The sequence below is a fragment of the Passer domesticus genome, chromosome 4 (assembly GCF_036417665.1).
Source record: "Passer domesticus isolate bPasDom1 chromosome 4, bPasDom1.hap1, whole genome shotgun sequence".
In the NCBI taxonomy this organism is placed as follows: domain Eukaryota; kingdom Metazoa; phylum Chordata; class Aves; order Passeriformes; family Passeridae; genus Passer; species Passer domesticus.
The window spans coordinates 34389294-34412513 of record NC_087477.1 but is presented as its reverse complement, the minus strand read 5'-3'; the positions used below and the strand labels follow the sequence as shown (position 1 = coordinate 34412513).

Here is a 23220-nt window from a genome sequence, read left to right as displayed (position 1 = left end):
TTTCTAAATTCACGCTGAGCTTCTTCCCCCTGTGGGTGGCAATTTTATAAGTACTGTGCCTTTTCCATGTGCCCTGAGCTGCTCGTGCTGTGAAGCCCAGCGCTCAGCACAGCCTGTCTGCTGTCACGGGTTTGTCACTTGTCCATCCTGACCTCCAGAAAGTGACCCAGTTATAGGCACGCAGGGCTTAGGGATTACCCTCTGCTATGCAGGAGTTGTAATTCTTGTGTATGAGCACATGACACCTGTGATCAAAGGCATCTTCAGCATAACAAGGAGGCCTAGAAAACATTAACTATGTGGGGTCTTCTGGAAGAGCTTGACTATGTGGTGTTGCATCGCACGTCTTGGACAAACCCTCGTTGCCAGTGGTGAGTGCAACCCTGGGACCAGATTGGCTGGGAGTGTGGTAGCAAATGAAATAGAGATGGGTATGACAAGAGTGCTCAAAAATCAGAGTTTAATAAACCAAAATAAAAGGCACACTAACAGTAAATGTGCAACAAAAACATAAGCTGTACACTGTAGGGAGCTGCTCCAGAAAACCAAGGAGTAAGGGAAGCACAAACTTATACAGAGGGCAGGGAACCAATGAACAAAGAGAAACAGAAATCATATCTTACATGGAAAACAAGACTAACCAATCAGAAAGCAGGGTTCATAACATAACCTTATATAGAATAACTTAATCTGCATAACTGCTCCCATCATTCCTTTCTTCTCACCATAACTTTGGAATGCCCAGAGCCTATGGTGTACCCTTCCTCAGCATGGCCCTGGTAGACTTACAGGCTTCCACAATGTGGTAATTAACAGCTACATTTGGCATGTAAAGTGGCAGGTAACTTTCATTTCATTTACAATTTTTAGAGGTTGCTTTCCTCTAAAAGAAAAAAAACATTCCTCTCCTTGACAAATATTAAATAGGAAAAATTGTTCAGGATGATCATCTATGTGTTTGTTTTCATCTGGTTTTCAGAATCTCTTGGAATGCAATTACATTAAATATTTAAAATTTCCCATATTTCAAATGCATACTCAAGTTGTGTTTTCCATGCTTGGTCACAAACCACCATTTTTTGTGACTTAGAGAAGTAATGTTCATGGGTATTTTCCTGAACAGGAAGGGTGATATTTTGGTCCCAAAGATGTAATTTGCATCTCTGTTGAATTTTAATTAGTTTCATGGTTTCTATTAGCAGTAAACACACATCAATTAATGCCTGTCACTGTACATGTATTCAGGTGCATGACAAAAAAAAAAGTGGGTGTATATGTCCTCAGGTTCTTGCAAGTGACTTCAATATTTGGTGTTTCATTTGTATATACAGATACTTGTTTTGTGTTTTGCATAGTAATCACATATCTGTAACTTATTCAGTCATGTGATGGTATTTCATATCTGAAATCATAAATAGGTTGATTGGAACACAGGTTTTTTTGTTACTTCTTAAGCATACAGGTGAACTATAACCTACAGCTAGGAAGCTATTTTGCAGTTCTCTACGTGCCTGTTTATGCATCTTTGAATTTATCTTCATTTTGAATGTATTTTCTACTCTAAAGAAACTCTAGCTTTTATATAAACTGATACTTCACACAGAGCTGGAAAAGGCGCCTTTATAATCAAGAATATGCAAAGATAAAAGTAAGAAAAGCTGAACTTAAATGTAGAAGTATACTCTGAGTATTCTGGAACCTTTGTTTAGCAATTTTTGTTTCAATTTATTCCATCTATTGGGCTATAATGATAAAGGTTGTTATCAGAGATCAGTAAAGCCCAAAGTAGCTGTGCAAGCTGCTCTGCAAAATCAAATGAATTTTGAGTGTCTAAAATTACTCATTTTATTTGCTTTAAAGTATAAGCTACTGGACCTAGTGCAGAAGGTAAACTACTGATGCCTTGGGAAATTTTAGTACCATACAAAAAATGCCACTAATTATACTTTTAAGACTCAGGATTCTGAAGTTTGGGCCAGATTGCTGTGGGCACCCTGTGCTTAGGAATGGGTACAGGTAGAAGTGGATGGTCACAAACACACAGGCAGATTGCCAAATCTGAGCTCTTTCAGTGGTTGCCTCAATTGCAGTTATACCACAGTCAGACCTAAATATTTGGTTCCTGTGGTGGCACATCAGCTAGAGGGAGGTATGTGCTGAGATTATGAGTCTTGCAATTGCTTCATATATCCATAAAAATAAGAAGCCAGTACTATGATTTATTATTTTAAATATTATATAAACCTCAATGTATTTGAAATAAATAGTGCATCACGCTTGTCCCTTAGTCCAAATGATGTCCTTTGTTTCTCTGGCCACTTTCAGATTTGTTTCAAGTTAAATCAAGGCTTTGGAATGTGAAACCTGAAAGATGTATTTAAAAAAAACCAAATTACATAGAGTTGCTTTTTCTAAAGATATAGTTAATTTGTTCAACTGCTTTTAGACATAAGGCAAAACTTTTTTATCTACCTGAAGTTTTCTTCCTCATTTTCTAATGTGAAAAATTATCTGTTGCTGTAGCTACTGTTCTGAACATGAAACTTGCATGGGATCAACAATGAATCAAATATGAGGACTGAGATAACATTTTCTTCCTTGTAGGTATGGGGTAAAATTTGGATAGGGGAGGACTGTGGCAGAAAATCTGTCTATACAACTTGGATTTCCACAGTGATAAAATGATTTGCTCTTGCCAGAAACCTGAAGCAAATACTCCCCTATTCTCAAATCCTGCTGAGGTGTATTTTAGTACAATGATCATATGGAAAGGTGGAGATATGTGAATTTTATTAACTAAAACCTGAGACTGTATCCAGCACAGCCATTTTCAAAGTTATTTTTGTTATTTTATTAGCTTTTGGTGCCAGAAACTGTTTTTGTGTATGTGTTAGCTGAGAAAGGGGAGAGTCTTGGGGACCATTCCAGTTATTCTGTATCACAGCAACGCCCATCTGCAGCAAGAAAATACTGTGGGGAAGACCAGGTTGCTGTGGCACTTGCTTTGCACTCTTCCAGAGTAAAATAAAAATCTAGGGGAGTGGCAGAAAACGTTGCAGTCCCTGGTGTGGATTGCTCACCTGAAACACACAGTGTTATTTAAGTTTCTGTTATGAACCATCTGTTGTTTGTTATTAGAACTGCAGCAACTGATCTTTCCTCATTATTGTTTTTGCATATGAAATGAGCTCTATTTGCTTGTTTCTCCAAGGCCATTGCTTCAGTCATTCCATTTATTTTTCTCTGGACTTATGAAATCTTTATGAAAGAGGAATGCATTAGGCATTGTAAAAATGTCTTCCTCCTGCAAAGAAGATTTCCAGACAGACAAAGTATTGCTCAAGGTTCTTGTGTTTACTTTATACAAAGAAACCTCTGAAGTACATCCTTTTCTTGTTTTTTTTACTGGGGATTCTTTACTAGTGGCTTTAGATTTTCCTAGTAGTTTGTATTGATTTAGATTTATTCTTGTGAAATAAAGGATTACTAGAAATGGAGAGAACCATTCCTTATACTGTCTTATGTCTAATTTTAGATTAGATCCTGATAGATAGATTTTTATGTCAAAGGTTTATGTTCTGTGATGTCAGAATTCATAATTTGAAAATTAAAAAACATGTTTATCTGTTTATAGTTCATAAATCTTAGCCTTCACTAGTCTGGAGCCCAGTACACATCTTGGCTGCTATGAAGATTAATGATGTGCTATAGAAAAAAGCCCATTACAATACCGCTCCTAAATTGCATTAAAAAGAAATTGCTATTTTTGAAAGAGAGAACACTCTACAAAAGAATTTATAGTAACTCCAGAAGTGATACATCTGAATCTTTCTTAAATATGTAGGGTTGAAAGTCTTTTTTATTCATGTGGAAGAAGTTGCACCATGTAGTAACACTTTTTACATTAGATTTTCTAAAGGAGTTTTCCACATTATCCACCGCTATGCATTGTCATTTATTACATCTAAACATGTTTGAAAAAGCTCACTATAGAAGTAAGGTATTTGAGGTTATCTGTTCCCTAACATTGCACTCTTAGGTCATAATCTACAGCATAAAATGCATATGTAAATCTTTAATAGCTGTTTGTATATTTGTTTATTCACATCTGACATGCTGGAATTACTTTCTGTGTTTAACTGAACACAATGTGTGTAGTTTCTAGCGATGCTTCTGTTCATTTTGATGTATTGCAGTGGTGTATAATCCAAAGATTTTTGTTTAATTTTGGATTGTCTAACTTGAAGTCATTCACTTGAACTTGGATATAACATCTGTATTTCTGATGGATTTCCTTGTCTTCTTCCTGATCTAAAAAAAAACCAAAAAACAAAACATATTAGCATGACAGTTTATAGCTACCTTTCCCCCACAAATTGGATATGTTTTAACTTAAATCATCATATTAAAGGGATCCATGTTAAGAAAGTAGTTAATTCTTTTCTTCTGTGTGTTGTACAGAGCTATACATAATTTTACTTTTATATCCTTTTCTTATACAGAAGGAAGTTGTTCCAATTTCTAAATAAACTGGTGCAATTAAGTAACTTTAAGATCTCCTTCAATTGTGACTCTTGAGAAAGCAATTTAATTTGGGGTAACCGAGTGTTGTCTTGTTTTGGGTACTTGTTTTTCACTTGTCGTGAAAATACACTTTCTTTCCGAAGGAGCTTTGATTTTTTTTTTTTGGTGGAGCAACTATTGAGTTGCTATTGATGTACATAAACATAATTAATAACTCTGTATTATATGAGTCTTTGTCATCACAGCGTGATGTCATCTGAAGAATTTTATTTTAAATACTTTCAATGATGTTGGAAAGAGTACTTCGCAGGCTTTTACTTCTGCTGGCTTAGTTCTGGGAACAGTAGGGCTGTGAAAAGAGTATGTTTATGATATTCAGTTGTTAAATGTCTTGAAAGAAGCTTTGTTTATAGGCCTACTGACAGGATTATAAGTTGGTTATTGCACAGAAGTTAAGAAAGCATGTTCAGTGAGTGAAGAGCCAGAATCAAATTGTTCTCTATGAAGTTAGTTTACATTTAAACCTAAAATTTCGTTACGCTGTAGAAAGAGCAGAGGAAATATTTTCCCACCAAAAAACCCTCCTGGGATTTTTTTTTCAAGAAATTTCTTATTTATTGAGTATTATATATTTATTATTTATTTTCAAATGTTCTTGCCTGGGAAGAAAAAAATTATTAATGATGTCAAATCAGCTTTGTATTTATGATAACAGTGAAAAACTTGAGACATATGAAGAACCATATATCATACTGGCAAGCTGGAAACTGGAATTTCTGAATAAGAGCAACAGAAATACAGGTCTAGCTTGCTTTTGAAATATATTAGTACTTTTTGGGAAATTAATCATGCTAAGGAACTTCCTACTTTTAAAGATTTTCTGTTATTTTAATTTTTTTTCCCTAGTAGAATGAGAATTGTGCTATTTTGCTGAAAATAACCTGTCACTAAATTGAGTATTTATGAAAAACAGATTGCAGAAAGATATGATTGAAAATCAGCAGACTTTTAAATATTTATGAATCAGTTAAAATATCACCCATATTCTTGTTGCTCATTTCAGATTTTAAAATAAACTGCAATGATTTAAAATGTATCTTTGGTTAAATATAGAAATAGTTTATGATTGTAGACAATTAACATCCAAATGTTGATATCCTTAATCAGCTCTTGTTCTTGCAAAACACTGATTTAGCTTTAGGCACAGTGATTTTAAAATTTATTTTCCTAAAAGATTTAACTCCTTAGGTGCTATCGTGGTCATAATACAAGTATCAAATATGAGTTTAAGGAAGGGTATTTCTTGACCTGACATTTGCAGATGGAGATGTGAAGGAAATAACAGTCTGTTTAAGCTGATTTTGGCAGGAAAGGAGGAGTTTCAACAACATAAAATAAACCTTGTGAAAAGGTAATTCTACCTTTCACAAAACTCCCAGTACCCTTGAGTAGCTTCAAATGTATTGAATGGCCTTTAGAAGGTTTTTTTTTGAGTTTGTTTCACATGGTTGTACATTTCTTTTCACACGTCTACGAAAAGATCTACCAAAATTTTATGAGGCCATGTCTCTCTAAGAATAGCGATTTCATCATCTTAGGTGTGATATTTAAGTGTTCAGTAAAGCCTTGAGGATCCCAAGGATACCAGTGCAGCCTCGAGCCAGAGGCTCGTGTTTGCTCAGAGCAATCCCATCTGTTGCACAACATCACAAAGAGGCTTCCGAGGAATTACTCTATAGAGCACTTCAGTCCACAGACCATGAGGCAATGAATTGCCAAATAATGATGGTCCCTGGTTGCAAGTGAAAGAAGGACAGCTGAGAACTTTTGATATTAAAGTACTTGATCTACTGAACCAGTTTGTGAAACGATACACGTGGGAGATGAAAGAGTGGTTTTTAGATGGAAGGAGGAGGTAATGTTCAGCGTTCTTAATTTGTGTTTCAGAGTAATGCTTATCTTAGGAAAAATAAACCTGATTGAGAAAGAATACAGTAAAATGATTTGTAATGGTAAAGACCTCTTTCCCAAATAATGTTCCATGATCTCACTAATTTACTTTAGGCCACATCTGTGGTAATTGAAGAAATCTAGAAATGCATTTTGTTCCAAGTTTCAAAGGTTCTAAACACAGACTCAGGTTTCATTGCCACCATCTGCTGCCTCCTGCTTTGCAAATTTGCATCATGTTACAAAGCACTAATGAGATTTTAACATTTTCTCTATGAAAGAACAGAAGTGAGCCAACTGAGTACTTTTTACCCTGATTATCTTAACCTCTTTTTGCTGAAATGGAATTGTTTGATAGCACCAGCCATCATTTTCACATAATTGCCTTTTTCATTCACGCTTGTTTTCTCTAACACTGTACATAGCAGACAGTCCTTGCCTCAATGTTTTTGTAGTTCCTTAATTACGAGCTGTCAGTGTTGAATGAATGCTTTAAGAGTGTATGAGTATCTACATACAGTTTTGTCACCTTTCTTAACTTTGCGTGTCACATCGAAGACTCCTGGTAATTACTGTAATAGTACTTCAGAGAAGTTATGTCAGCCTGCACTTACCATTAATGCATTAACGTGTCAAAGCAGCAGTGAATGGCAGCTCCAGGCAGTCTTAAAAGCTGCTAATGGTGGCCCAACTCAGAGGAATTGATTTGTAAGCAACGCTAAAGCCATAAAAACGTTCATCCTGAAATATGGCTTCACAAAGTCTTTTCCTCTCATCCACCTTCTATTTAGTGCAGGAGGAACAGCTGTTTGAATAAAGCAGCAATCTGTAAGGACAAGTGTTTCGTGCCATCCGTGCTGGGGTGTTACTGCCAGAAGAAAGGCGGCAAAATGACAGAGTAGTTAAAAGGGTTCTGTTGGTAACATTGTAAAAGAAAATTCCAAAGACTGCGCTGTTTCACTAGCAGGTACCTAGAGTAGCTCAAATGATGAGAGAAGTATGTCTTTACTTAAATTTTAATGAGTGAGATTGGACTCTAATGTGAAATGTATTTATACACTTGTAAAGAAAAGCATTTAGAAACTAAAATGATAAATATCTGGTAGCTAACTATAAAAAGGCTAAGAAAATACCGACAAAAATACCTGGGGCTGTGGGATGCTGGTACAGGTCTAGAGAAAACAGTTTTCTAATGGCTCTTGGGTTATAACCTCTCTGTATAACATCAACTTCACCAGCCTGGAATTAGAGCTCAAGTTTGTTGTTTCCAAACTGGATGCAGGGGAAGGAAGAGAGCCCATGAGAGAGGAGGTCCCTTTCAGAGAAGGCCAAAAGCAGTTACAGCTCTAAAACTTGGAAGAATGTAATTTCTAAAGCATAGTGTGTTCAGAGATGTGTCATGTGTGGATATCAGATAATTTTTACCATTGTGAATAGGACATGTAGTTTAACTTTTCTGAAGTAATTTATTTATCAAAAATCCATGTGAAAAACAAGGGGGAAAACTATTTGGAAGAGTCATATCAAATATCAGTATACAACTAAAATCCTGTCTTTGCTGATGTCAGTGAGAGCTGTGCTATCAACTTCAATAAAACCAAAATTTTTCTCTATATATTCATATATATCTTATCTCCCTGCAGAACTGAGGGCTGGAAGGAAGGAAGATGAATTACTAGAGACAAAAAATAATCAAAAAGCAGAAAATGGCAGACGGTGAGAGACCAGGTTATTATAAATGAAAAGGCAGAGAAATAAGAAAAAGGTGGAAATAAGATTAGGCAGAGGAAGGCTGTGGGGAGAAGAAGGATTGAAAAAGAAAACTATGAAAGGGTTCTATAAAATTCCTAATAGTTAAAAAGTTTAGGATTTTTGACAAAATGGGCAAATATTCTTTTTCTTCAGTTGACAGCTGTGAAATCACACTGGGGAACCAGGAGTATTTTCTAGTACTTCACTCAAGTACCAGCTGCCAAGTGAAAAACCTGTAATTTTTAATTAGTGAAAAGAAGGGGAAAGAACTAGTTGCTGAAAGTTTGAAAATATATTTTTCAGTCTGTGTCTTTCCCCTGAAAAAATATTTGTGTTGTAGTTGTGGTGGCCTGAGGGTGTAGGAGGGTTTGTAGGCACCATTAGAGTGATTAGTGCTCAGGAGAGAAGAGGCAAATTTTGAGGTACCCTAGGGAAAAAGTCCTTATGTATGTGAAAACTTGTCTAAATTTTTTGTCTTAGAAATGTCCATTCTATGTTTAGAATCTTGATATCCAGTTTTCCTTGCCTCCTTTTAATGGCAATTTATAGGGAGGGATTTTGTATTATAAATAATAAAACTCCAGACTTTCCATCTTTCCTACCTGGGCAATTATTCACTGTGTTTTTTTGGCGCCAGAATGAATCTGCATCTCAGCAAAGGTTGATAATGACCAGCAAGATACCCACATTGTGTTTTAAAGCCAAAAAAGTTTATTTGTTATTATTCTTTAAATTCTTGAAAGAACTCACCATAAAGGCAGGTTTGTCTTATGTTTTGTTTATACCTAGACTTTTAAAGTAAGATTGAGCCAGGAAAAGTTTGTGGAAAGTAAAATAGAAGTAAACTTGATTAAATGTTGTCTTTTAAAGCACAACTTATTTTAAGAGTAATCCATGCTATGTTTAGAAAATTGCTGTCATATTACTTTTACTGGTAACCACTGAACATCAAAACCAAAATTATTTATAATTAATAGGTTCAAGTTTAAGGTCTTCTACATGTTACATGCACCCTGTAGATTTGGGATTTTAGGGATATTTTCTATTAAGTGTATAATATAGTAGTGTTAAATGTTACATTTCTAAAAAATCACAAAGTTTGTCTTTGAATTCAGGGTAGCTTTATTTAGATATTGATTTTTTTGAGAGAGATGAAAAATCCAAAAAGATGATTTGTGTTTCTCTTACAAGCATAATGGGAAAATTGTCAGTCTAAGATCTAACAAATTTCTTTGTCAGCTTTTGAAGACTCATACTTTTTTTCTAAATTATTTTGCATGTCTTAAAACTTTCTTACATGGGGTAATGCTATTTTATAGGATTAATTTTTAAAAAATGCATTAAGTGCCATGTTAGAGCAGGAACGCACAATGGATGTGTTTAAAAATGGCAGAAAGAAACCTTAAATAATCTTTTGGATTTGCAAGGATAAAGCGACTGAAATGACTGAAATTGGGAGGATTATTGAGTAATGCTAAGTATCTTAACAGAAATAACTCTCTTTTTTATTATGTGTAGAGTTTTAATGATTTTCGGTCAATTGATGTGGATTATTTTGTGGTTTAGGTGGGTGCCAGAATTATCAGTGTATAGGAACTTAACATGTAACATGAATCAAGCTTGTAATATGAATCAAGAATATTTTGTCATATGGAGCTTTAACAGAGAAGTGCTGGGTAGCTATCCCAAAGGTACCAATTGCTTTTATTAATGAATTGCACTTGTCTTAAATCACTGTTTCCTTGCTTAATAATTGAGATTTTTTTTTTCATATTCCTTTATCACAAAAAGTTATTCTGTTCTTTCCACTCTGTCCTTGGTATGCTTGTTAATGTTTGTCATCGTAACAGGCAAATGGAGAAAATTTAGCTTTGCACTGAAATGCATTCCTTCACAGTGGGAAATATATTTTGTTCAATACTTCCTGCCACCAGAACTAGTGTAGACACTGATGTACCGGTACTTAGGCTTTTTTCCCTTTTTCTGGCCAAATGTCAGGACACAATATATAGCCTGAAAATGGTTTTGGTTTTAAAGAGAATTTAAAGAATTAAAGGTTTTAATTGAACAACCATAAATTTGGGGACGATTTAGATCCTGATAGTTGAAGGCCTTTTCCGTCAGAAAGGTTTGAGGAAGGTAGGCACCAAAGGTCAAAAACCTAGATCTAAACTTTATGACCAGCTATAGACATGAAAATGTGATATGATTTACAGAGTTTACCAAGGCAATTTGTTTATCAAAAATTCATAACAGCATGCTTCTAGCTGTCAAATGGTGTTCTGAACCTACGACAGCCATACATTTGCTGGGGGTCAAAAGTGCATCCAGATCAGCTCCAAGGAGTAGAATCATACCCTCATGGTACAGCTAGCTACGAATTCTGCATCAGCTCCTGACCAGGGCCACCCTGGGGAATGTCTTCCACACCCTGATCAAGATTAGACTTTTTTCTTCTTCTTGCCTCATTTTCATATTCTGACTTCATTTTGATAGTGAATATTTTCATCTAAAGAACTGTAAGGAGATGCTGTTACAAAAAATAGCTAGAACAAAGGCTCCATTTCTTATTGCCATTAAACCAAATGTTAATGGCAAAAAGGTACTTTGGGAAGTACAAATCCAAGGTTTGAAACTTTTATTGCATTTATGTAAATTTGCCTATGAAACACTTAAAATTTTCCTTGCAAGGTTAGAGAGACCTAGAGACAGCAAATTATTTTAAACGACCATTCATGTAGATGAGGTAGGCTTTTTGCCAGAAAACTGTTTTTTATCCCTTTCCAGAAAAATGTCCTGCTAACCTTAATCTGTTGAAATGAGGCATTGCTTAGATGTTGAATTATTAGAACAATATTGTAAAAGAGTGAAAGTTGATGTGGAAAATAAACCTGCACTGAGCAGACTATAAAATGTTTAATAGCGTTACTGTCACAATTGTACTTAATGGTTCTTAAATAATAGTGCAAATATTACAGTAGCTCTGAGTCTTCAAAAATATGCATTTCATTAAATAGGCTTTTGTAATCAGTTGGGACATGATGTTTTCTTCTACGCAGTTTTTATTATGAATGAAATGAGTTGTAGTTTACTGCTTTAATCCTTCCTTTTCAGACAGGCAGGCAAAGCACCAACTACACACCACATGTAGTACACATATCCTTCCATTTGCTTAAATTCTATCCTTGTGTAAAACATGTCACTCAAAGAAGCAGCATAAGATTATAGAAATACTGCAGTGCCATAAATGTAATACACAGGGAGCAAGTGCATTAAAGTACTCCAGTATTTTAAAGTACAATCTGAGATAATTAAAAATTAGTTTAACTGCAATAGCTTAAAATGCTGTAGTCATCACCCAAAATACTTTCATACTTGTAAGAATTCTTTCAACGTCTAGAATGATAATGTGCAGCTATATAATCTTAAAATTATATTTTCTGTATGTAATTTGTGAATTTTCTGAAAGTTTTTGGAAGAAGTGCTGCACATATAGGCTGATGTGTCTGATGTAGAGACTAATAATCTTTTTTACTTCATCTTTTCCTTCCCTTTTATTTACTAAATCATGGAATGGGTAAGGTTGGACCCAGTGTCTGCTCCTACCTCTCTGATCAGGTAGGGTCGTTCTAGAGCACATGGCACAGGATTGCATTCTCATGGTTCTTGACTCTCTCCAGTGAGGGAGACTCCAAATGCTCTCTGGCCAGTTCCAGGCACCCTAAAGAAGTTCTTCCTCATGTTTAGGCGGAACTTCCTTTGCATCAGTTTTTGCCTGTTACCTCCTGCTTCGCACCACTGAGACAAAGCCTGGCTCCATTCACTTGGCATCCTCGCTCCAGACAGTGCTAAGAAATGCATGGTCCTGTTCTGTAACTCCCCATGTTCTTTAACTTCTGTGCAAGCACAGTGGTGCCACAATTTACCAAAATCCAAGGTGATGTGTGCAGTGCCTTGACACTGGGTTGGCCTAATCTGATCTAGGATAGTCCTATCTGTGCAAGTAATGCTTGATGTCTCAGGTTTTAGCTTTCATGTTTTTCAGGTTCTGTACTGCTTTAGTATGTAGTTCTGAGCTTCATATTAGGGGATGGTGAGCTGTCTTGACAGAGTAGGTAGACAAACAATTCCTTCTCTAGCTGGGGACCAAGGACATCTGACCCAAATCTCTGGCCCAAGAACATAAACAACATGGTCTGAAAAGAGGAAAACAAGAAGGATGGGACTTCATAACCTAAAGCTGTAATTGGACAATTAACTCCAATATGCAAATGGACCAGAACTTATAAAAGCGTGAGACCTTGTGACTGGTTGTGTATTTTGTGACCATTTTGGTTTCATCTTGGGTGTAGCCCTGGCTGGGCTCTTGTGCTGCCCAAGATTTATCCATTGAGGCCTTTTAATAAATACCTACTTTATTCTTTAACTCTGTCTAGCCTCTGTTCTAGGTCAGCCTTCACAAGGCATCATGCTAGTGCCACGAAGGTGCTGGTAAATAAATGTATGCTTTTTCCCTCAGCTGAATCTCAGATCAGGCTACTCGGCTTCACCCAGACATTATTTGAGAGATAGTTTCTGCTGCAGAGCGTGCAGGGTCTTCTGCTGGCATATGGAATATGGTGAACTGCTTGTTCTTAGAGATCATTCAGTGTCTTCTTACCTTTGCAGAAGTTTTGCCCGACCTCTGAGCATACCAGTTGTGATTGCTTCTGGGGGAAATGAAGCACCCCCATGAAACACTCTTTACACCATTAAGACTAAACTTTTTTAAACTGATTTTTAAAGAAAGCATTTTTTTACTGCTTAGGCTTCTAGTTTGGCTGATTACCAACATCCAGGAGTGCTGTTTTCCCTCACAGGATCTTGTATTGAATATATATATAAAGAGGACAAAAGCTATACTGTACTTACGATGGATTTGGATTTCTGCATATGAAACCAGTTTGTCTTTGCTTTCCAAGTGCTGGCTAATTAAAGACATCTTAAAATGATACTGTACACTGAATTCCATGTTGTGTGCTAACCTGCTTTGAAGCCATGTTATCATATATTCCTAAATTATTTGTATTGTCAAGAATACAGGAACTTTTACTCTGCATAAAACCTTAATCTGTTGTATCAGTCAGTATATAAATGTGTAAAAAATTGTATTCAGCTATAAAGAATGTCAGAAACCTTCTATAATGTTCTTCAGTCTTAGAAAGACAATGATAAAATCTCTATTGTCTAATCAGTTAATAGAATTTTTCTCTGAAACTGTTGCAACCATCAATTTTTTATCAAGAAACGAGAATATGGTTGTTTTTCTGATTATAACCCTAGAGTTTAAATTTTCCTCTGAAGAGAAGGATTCTTTGAAAAACATTTCAAAGTTCATTGTAATTTCTTAACATTTTAAAAATTCTTAGCATTCATAATACAGTATGAGTTCATTAGTCTGTTTCCTAAATCCATAAGAAATTTAAATTGCATATTCAAATATTTTATCTGTGTTATAACTTCTGCAAATATGAGAAAACATCATAGAAAAAGGAAAAAAAAATCTGAATCTATATACTCTTCAGTCCTTTTAAGAAGAGTCTCACAGTCATCAGTAGGTTAAAAACCACTCTACTACATTTTGCCTTGCCTGATATTTTGCCTCGCCTGATATTTTGCCTCAATCTTTTGAACTACTCAATCTATACTTTAAATAAAAAAGTAAGGGGATATAAATAGACAAAATAAAAAAGTGTATTCCAGCAGGAACAGGCTTGGCTAAAACAGTAAATGACTGATGTTCATAACAGTTCTGGAAAAGGGCATAAAAATTTGAGATCTGGTAGAAGAGATGAATAAGTGTACTTGCAGAATGTCAACAGAGAATTGTTCGGGAGGACCATTCAGAAAGGGAACTAGACAAGCAAAGTGTGTCTATCACTGCTGTCTACAGCACAATACCTGAAGACTGAATGAAAGCTATATATTAAATACATTACGGTAATTTTCTGTGACAATGTGTGTACATGCATAAGAAAAAGTTATTAGACATTCTGTACCATATAAAAATATATTTTGGATTGGGATAGCCTGAAAAAAATCTTGTTAATTTCTATCAGAAATGTTAGATTCCCTTATGTGTAACTGAAGCCTCCTGGACAAGAGTGACTGCGAGCTATGGATTGTCTCCTCCAGGAATAGCTTTCTGTCTCAGTTTTCATTTCAACAACAATTTTCTGACTGTTATGTTTGTAGGCATTGGATAAAGACTGTATGTTTGCTCTTTTGGATACTCAATCCCATGCATTCTTATTGCTGAGGATATTGCTTGATATTCTGAGTATTTCCTTCCAGAGTTAGGGCAACTGGCTCTAAGCTGTTGAATGATAGCAATCCCAAGTTGTACTTACCCATTCAGGGAGGGGATGGGTGATGTCTGCATTAATAATTTGTATCCTGTTTGTCCCTCCTCAAGTAACCTTAGCATATTCCTAGAAATGCCACAATGGACCTGGCCCTGCCACGTGTAGCATGTACATTATTATACAGTACAGGAGTGGAGAGCTTTCTCTTCTCTCATCAGAAAGAACACCTTGGTTTCCATTCAAAAGTTACCTCTTTATCCTTGTGTGCCTGCATTTGAAGAAAATCCAGGTGGTGGCTTGATTCAGTTCTAGATTTTAAAATAGTTCTCAGGTCTTCTGTTGTATTGGAGGCATTGACAGTGTCTCAGGAGCCTGTTAATGGCATGTAATTGAGAGAGTTACAATGAGTGAAAGTTTTCTGTTAGACATTCACATTTCTCCTGAGAAAACCACAACTTTTTTTTCTTTTTTTGTTAGAAAAAGAGTTCCTTTACTAATGAATTGATGTCTGGAAAAAATCTTGTAATGCCTTTGGTAGATAACACAAAGGGGTTGCAAACTGCTGGACCACATTCAGTGCTCTGCAGATGAATTAAGTCTCTATCATGGTGTTTATGAGATGCTCAGTTAAAATTTGGGGATATGTAGCATGCAAAAGTACAAAAGGTCTCATATATATATGTATACATAATTCCAAATGGAGAGGTCATTTTTCTTCTCTTTTCACCTGAACCCTCTGAGCCTACCATATATTTCACCTTGCAGCCATGGCAGTGTAATAATTCTCAAGCTGAACACTTTCAGGGAATGCAGCTTAAGTTTCACCAGCAGCAGGATGCATCTGACTGAAAGGCAAATCATGATATTCTGGAGATGGGATTCATGCTGGGTATTCATGCTGCCTAATTTTGAGATCACTGTGGGTCTCTGAGGGGGCAGAGAAGTTTAATAAATTTCTTCCCAGAGGCAGCTTATTTTCTGCTGCCTGGAGTTACAGCAGGCGATTTGTTCAACTCCTAAACTTCAGTCTTTAGAAAATGCATGGAACTTATCTGTTAAAATCAAACTTAAAAAGCTAGTAATTTTTCTGTTGTTCTCCTGTTAGCCCATACTGATTTAAAAGTTTGTATCATTGTAATCAAAAAGGTGATGTTACTTCAAAGTTTTTACTAACTTTTAAAAACAGTGATATGCAAACAGAAAATTAGGATAATAATGAGTGAAAGAGAAATGTTATCTTTCTATTTAAAACATATTTGGATGGGTTGTAGATCCATATTGCTGCAGCTCACCCTGCCCCTCCTGACTGTTGTACTCCATTCATCTATTCAGTAGGAACTGTAGAGGGATGACATGATAACCCTTGTGACTTGTACTATTCTATGCACTCTGCATCTATTCATTTTGTCTATTCAACACTTAGAATATCACAGAGGGTTTTTTTATAATGCTTCAGCTACTTTGTCTCAGAACACTGAAAGACCATACAGGCATACAGAGGAGCTCTTGTGTACAAGAGGCAATTACTCTTCTTTACTGGGACTGTTCCAATACAGTGAGTTACAGAGCTGTGCACACATCAGCTGCTCTTCCATGGAGGTAGCTCTTATTTAAAATGCAGCAAGAGCAAACCACCTCAAAATACATGCCATTCTTTCATTCTGCTATGCATTTGGCCTTGATCCAGCTTACATATAAATTAAATTGGTTGTTTTCAAGTAATTTATTTTTGATCATATTTGTGTGTTTGACTGACAATAAGTTTTCCTGCCTGATAATAACAGTAACTTGCTTGTGCTCACTGCTGTCTTAGAAGATAAAGTTGTGGCTGGACTTGATTTATACATGAGAAAGTCTACCTTCCTGAACTATGGGAAAACTAATACTTGGCTCATATATTACTGGTGTATTAATGCTAAAAATCTATAAATAAATAAATAAATATATATATATTGCTTAGAGCAGGGACCTTTTAAAATATTTAACAGCAAAATAGGAGGGCATCCATCACTGTCATGATTCCTGTGGGAATAAATATTTTGTGATACCATGACTTTGAGATTGTAGCCTTGTAGATTTTGCATGTCTTAAGAGTTTTTATGTATTGGAGTAATGTTCTACAGCTGGGTTTCAACACAGATGTTAGAGCACTGTTGGCAACAAAGATCTTGTTTTTCCAAGGAAAGTGAAAAATGCTTTTTGCATTTTTATTTTTGACTTTATTTGTAGGGAATATTTGCAGTGAAGCTTTACGGCAGGTAGAATGATGAGTTTCATGTTTGCTTTTTCCCTCCCTTTCTTTGGATGTAGTAGACATAGCTGTTAAAGAATTCTTTTATTACCAAATTATTACATTATTATCAGATGGAAACACTAGACAAGTTTCTAAAAAATAATACAAGCACAGAAATTGACCATTAAAACTGCTTGTTGTTCTAGAGAACAAAATAAATCCTAAAATTTTATGGGCTTACAAGAAAATACTAGTAAGGATTCGCTTCCTAGCTTTTTTGTTGTGGTGTTACTCATCAGTTATGGTCAGCAATTACTGTATGAAAATGTTTGATGATTTGCAAATTGTATGGCAAGGCAAGAATACTTCTCTTTAAACTCTTTCCATCCTATTTGCATTGAAGTGCTGTATTTCCAGTCTCAGATGTCTCTAAGGCTAGCATAATTTTTTTCATGAATGTAAGTATTTTGAGATTAAATATGAGGAGACACATTTTCAGCTGAAATTTCTAGAAATTTGAGATACTTATTTTTCAAAGTGGAACATTTGGTACAATTCCATTTCTTTTTTTTTTTTTTGTTGAGGCAGTTTCCTAGGATGGATTATTGCCTTAGAGCACCAGATTTTCACAAATTAAGAATTTAAAAAAATGTTTTCCTTAATATACATAGTAAGTAACGCATCATTTAAAAGTATTATAACTTTAATTGTTTTCCCTACTTAATAATGGCTTGTTTGAATCTAGAGGAAACACAAGATGTGGATAATGTGCTTTAATTGCACTGTAGCATCATTAACTTATTTGGGAACACTGCTGGGAAATTAATCATGCAATGGGGGTCACTGTTCTTGCATTGATTACTTGTGGTTCCTCAGGGGTTGTGCTGTCAGTTCTCTTCCTACTATCTTTGCTCAACTTTTCCTGAGACCCTGCTGTGTTTAGGTTTAAATTGTTGCTGGTGAAAAGAAATTGTCTTCCTGTTGTAATAAATACTGAAAGTTTTGGTTTGTTTGCTACTCAAAAGGCATTTCCAGTTCCAGTTTATAAGACAGCTCAACCCTGTTATGAAATGAAAATTTGACTGCACCCTGGTAGTCAGGACACAATTCAGGCTGTACCTTCTCTCCCTTCTTATCTTGCAAACAGGGTAAAGTCAGTAGTGAAAATAGTATTTCCAGTGCAGTAGTCACTTTGAAGTCCTAAAAGAGAATAAATTAGTGCCCACACCAGATATGATGATTGTTCTGAAATCCTGGATATTTTTAAAATTTCTAGTTTTATAGATGTGCAACATGGATATCATTAAACTTATTCTAGAAGGGGGAGATATGAAATGAAGGTTCTCAATGTGTTTTGTGAAACTGGCATGGCTGGAATCCCACATGAAAAAAGTTCAGAAACATCCTGTATTCCCATTGGAATAGAGTAGGTTTTGTGGGTCAGCATGTTTAATACTGTATATGCCAGTCTCTTATAATTTCTCTAGAGAATTAAATACTTAATGTGATTTTTCTTTTCTGCATACATATGTTAAAGAAAGCAATTTCAAGAAGCATATCCAGGCAGTTCTTCAGTTGGGAAGTAGTGAACTTTACAACTTTTCTTCAATTGTACATAGCTTTTTTTCATATTTTTGGATCAGAGCAGCACCTTTTTGTTCCCCCAGAGGACTTTTGCCTTGGAGAAAATGGCATGCTGAGACTTAAGAGTTGTGTCATTTCAAGTGGCATTTCATGCAAAACCCAGGCTCTGACTGTTCTGGAGTTAAAAACTGAGTATTTATTAAAAGTTGTGGTCTTTGAAGGGTCCTAAAAAAGTATTGTCTTCATCTGTGGAGATGTCACTTTACTCATAGAGCTCTGTTTTTTAAAGTATATGGCCCAGTCTTTCCAGAAGTAGTGCTGGGATGTGATTTTTGCTCTGAAGAGAGCAAAGTCTGTTTATATGAAATTTATAAAACCACATGTTTATAATGCACATGTTTATAAACACACCTGCGCCCTTGGTTAGAAAGTAGAATTTCCTGGTTCCCCAAAATTGTTGTGTATGTGCTGGAAAGATATTTGGTATCTCAGAAGTGCAGTATTATTTGAAAGTAAACAGTAGAGTTTTGGGATGTACTAGTTCTATATGACTGTTTCCAAAGAAGTCATTCTGCTGCTCTACCTTTTCTTCTGAGGTGTTGGATTTTTGTTGTGTTTCTGAATAGCTGCCTTGTACTTGGAATTATTGTGGATTGGGAAATGCATCTGCTTATGCCTTATCTATAGAGAGTTCTTGAGCAAAATGACCGGTGTGAGATCATCTGCTTCCAGCATATTTTCAGAAAAGCAAAACTGATATCTGTGTTCTCCCAAATGATGATGCTAAGAATTGAAAAAGACGAGCTTTACTCTTCCTCTGAAAATAAATGACTGGCTGAAATGTGTTGAGATATGGATATGCTTATAAAGCATTCATTTTCTTTTATATGATGAAGAAAGGCAAGTTGTGGATGAGGGTAGGGAACAGCTTTCAAGGTACCTTCATGTGAAATTTGATAGACTTAAATAAATTTCAGTTTGCACTCTTTCAGGACAGTAATCCTCTCACGACTAAATCCAGACCAGATGTTCATTTCAGGAGACTGGAGTTTCTGTTTCTTTTAATTAATGCTTTTCAGCTTCTCCTTTTGAAGCCTGGAATCTTGCTATTCTTCTCTAGAGAATCTTCTAAGCTTGTACCATGAAGGAGAGATATGGTTCTTTTCTGGCTCTTGTTTTGTGAATGTGTTGCAACTGCAGAGTTCTGTCTCTTCATATCTTCAATTTTTATGGGCATCCCTCCAATCTTTCCTATCTCCTATTTAAGAGGCAAGTTCCTTTACATTTAGTTTCAGAAAGTTGTAACTGAGAAGCATATTTACATACCCTGCAAAAGATTAATGTTTTCCAGCAGTGCAACAGAATGTGGTCATTGAGGGAAAACTGAAACTGATAATGCAGAACCAAGTGGCAATAGTTCCTCCTGTAAGTAAAAATCCCACATATTTGCAATAAAACTGCAATATATGTGGTCAATATTGGTTAGATATTTCCATCTTCAGCTAAACATTTTCTTGAAAAGATGTGTCCATTTTCAAGATAAAACATAGTACCTAAGTAATCTAGAGGTATTTATAGGTGGTCATTTATTGAACAGAAGGGGAAAGCAGTTAAGAAAAACCTACTGTGTTGAGTTCAAAACACACTGGCTCAGATTTAACTTTCTGTTTATATAGATGAAGACTGATGAGGAATACACTCACCTTTCCCTGGAGGTCAGATTCAGATTGGTTTTAACTGCAAAAGGAGTGGGGTAATAAATATTAACTAAATGCAGCCTTTGCTTGCATTGTTAAAAATTTCACAGAGGAAAATGTTTTACATGGTTAAAATGTCAACTATCAAAGCATTGCACTTTTTTGGTCCCTTTAAAGAATGCAAACCTTAGGGTTTAATTTCAGAGAGGTGACTGGTTACATATTTCTACATTTTCATGCTGTGATTTTTCATTTGGCTCATTTTAACAAGAATGTAGAAAGAAAACCTAGAGGACAAAAGAAAGATCTTATTGTAGATTTACAGTTCACAGACAGCCTGGAAAATTAACTTCTTGAACTTATGGTAGCTTAGGTTAGATTAAGTACTTTCCTGTATATATTCTCTTCAGATATTTTAAAAAATGCATTAAACTGCTGCCTCTGATTAATATTAAAACATTTTAATAAACTCCTATCAGTAATTTTCTGTTGCATGTTGCTATTTGCTGTTCTTTCCACATTGGATCAATATTTATGACCAAATATCAAAATTAGGCTTTGATCAGAGAGAGAAATTATAATTGCTTCTCCTTGTAAGCTTTTCGTGCTTTCCTAAAGTCTGTCCCATATTTCTCAGCCAGATTCTGAATTAATAAAATTTGTTGTCTGAATTTAATTATACTCCAAACTGATTTTATGCAGGAAATTGTAAAGGACAGTTTGTAAAGAGCAGCTTTCAAGGTCTGAAGTGACACATTTGAGTGTCAGGAGATAAAAAGTATGTGAGTGTTTGTACACAGTAATTATATACTGGTTGAATATGATTGAAAATAACAAAAAATAGTAATATAAAGAAGCAAGCAAGATCTTTATCAAGATATACTTAATGCATAATAAATGCCATTTCAGTAAAGTGTAATTTCTTTTGCACATAAAAGCAGTTAGCCTCTATTTTTACTAAAACTTCTAGAAAATACTCAAAATGAGAATACCTCCATGAATTTTCACTGGGCTATGTTTTTTCTCTGGAGTTTTAAGTAAAGTGCATTGTTTGCTAAACCATGGTTGTCTACAGAAGCACTGCCATTTCTTTTGATTTTGTATTCACAAACTGTGCCCTTTGCACATAATTCCAGTGCAAATCAACATCAAAAAAATCTTGTATTTGATGCAATTGTAGTTGAGAAGTGATCAACATGCAGTCACACAGCCCAAATTCAGCAACATGGCTGTGAATGAAACTTGGTGTAAAATATTGCTGATAGGCAGGTTACAGGAGTTCAAAACTTAAAGCTGTTCCAATGAGCAAGTTGAAATCACAGGTGTTTCCAGACCAGGTTTGCGAGCTATTTTAACTTTCTCCAGAACTTAAAAAATTGTAAGTGATCTGTAAGGATGTGTCTACCAGTTTCAAATTCCTGTCTGTGTTCTGGAGGGTTTCCAAAGGGCTTTATTCTGCTGAATTAATGTAAAGTGGTTTAAAATAAAATACAGAGTTAAAGCATATAAAAGCAAAAAAAGACTCAAGATTTCTTTTCTGCATCCTCTGAATATCTTATGTAAAGAGTGTAGTATTGCCATTTGATTTACCTGTAGTATGTATTTATATTTTTTAGTGCACCTCTTACCTGGCTGTAGAACCATTGTTTAAGTGACACTCATTAGCACAAATTAGCACTCATTAGGGCTAATTTGCCCTAATGGTCTCCATAATGTCCCACTGTACCCCCTAAAACTTACAACCAGCTCCATTTTCACTCAAAATCCTCTATTTATTTATTTTTTTAAGAACGTGACAGTAATTCCCAATGTCAAATTTGGAACATATATTGAACCTATTGTAACAGTGGCTTTTACCCTTTAGGAGTCTTTCCCTGGAATCACAGTCAGCAAATGGGTCAGGCTGGAAGGGACCACAGTGGCTCGTCTGGTCCAACCTCCCTGCTCAAGCAGGGTCAGCCTAGAGCACATGGCACAGGATTGCATCCAGATAACTGCTGGATATCCCTAGAGAAGGAGACTCCACAATTTCTCTGGGCAACCTGTTCCAGTGCGCTGTCACCCTCACAGTAAATTTCTTCCTCACGTTCAGGCAGAACTTTGTGTTTCTGTTTGTGCCTGGTGCCTCTTATCCTATTGCCTGGTAATCACCAAGAGTCTGGCTCTATCCTCTTGGCACCCTCCCTTCAGATACTTATGTACACTGATAATTGCTTCATAATTTTTTATAAGTTGTGATGCCTTTGTGATGAAAAATATAAATAACACCTTAGCAGCAGAGATAGACCTTTGAAATATTTATAGACATTTTAATTTAACTTCACAAAAATGAGAGCTCCTAATGTAAATGTGTGTTGGCAGAAGTATTCATTATACATTGTTTCTTTAGGCACTTGTGGAAATAAAAGGTATACACTTAGGAATAAAATCTGAAAAACTGAACCCTTAAGTAGTTTCGTATATAAAGCCATTGTCAATTCTATATTAATATAATGTGTGTAATCCTTTTATTGTATGCACTCAGGAAATAATCTCAGCTGATGAAGATGCTGGCTAAGTAGTTGATTAGAGTACATGTGCTTATAAAAATGGGAGAATTTACACTTGGCTCAGAAATATTAAAATAAACTATATTTTGAGCAGTGTTTTCAATGTCCATAGGTGCAGTATTTTATAGTACAAATAAATATTGAATGATGGAGTCAGTATCTGCTTACAGGGCTTTGTGTATTTAGTAACTCCATGTATGCCTGTATTTATTTATCCATAAAGATGTGAGTATGTGTTAAGTTTGTATGTGTCCATGTATTATATGTTTCTATTAGCAGACTGATAATTTAGCGGATGTACGCTTTGGAATATTGTCTCTTTCCTTGGTTTACAGCTGTGTTACCTCCAATTAAAGATGAGATTTCATGTTTTCACCAATTCTTTCATCAAAAGGACCTTCAGAGACTGCCAGTAGAAAATACTGGAGGACCAGCAGCATCCTGTGAGGATAACCAGTTAGAGTGGCTAGAGGGAAAGAGAATAGAGAGTGTCATAGGTGGTTGCTGGTACTGAGCTGTACTATGCTATCAGCAACAGGTAGAGAAAAAGCTCTGTTTTCTGTTGTGTTTTCAAGAGGCCCAGTCAA

The 23220-nt window shown here is 35.6% G+C and overlaps 1 long non-coding RNA gene across 1 annotated transcript in view; it reads left to right on the top strand.

The window, feature by feature from the left end:
• Positions 1–711: 711 nt before the first annotated feature.
• The window catches only part of LOC135298890 (uncharacterized), a 44816-nt gene continuing 22307 nt past the window's right edge, over positions 712–23220 (top strand). Inside the window, exon 1 of the long non-coding RNA XR_010360956.1 lies at positions 712–841. This is a non-coding gene — a long non-coding RNA (uncharacterized LOC135298890). The remainder of the gene's footprint in view (positions 842–23220) is intronic.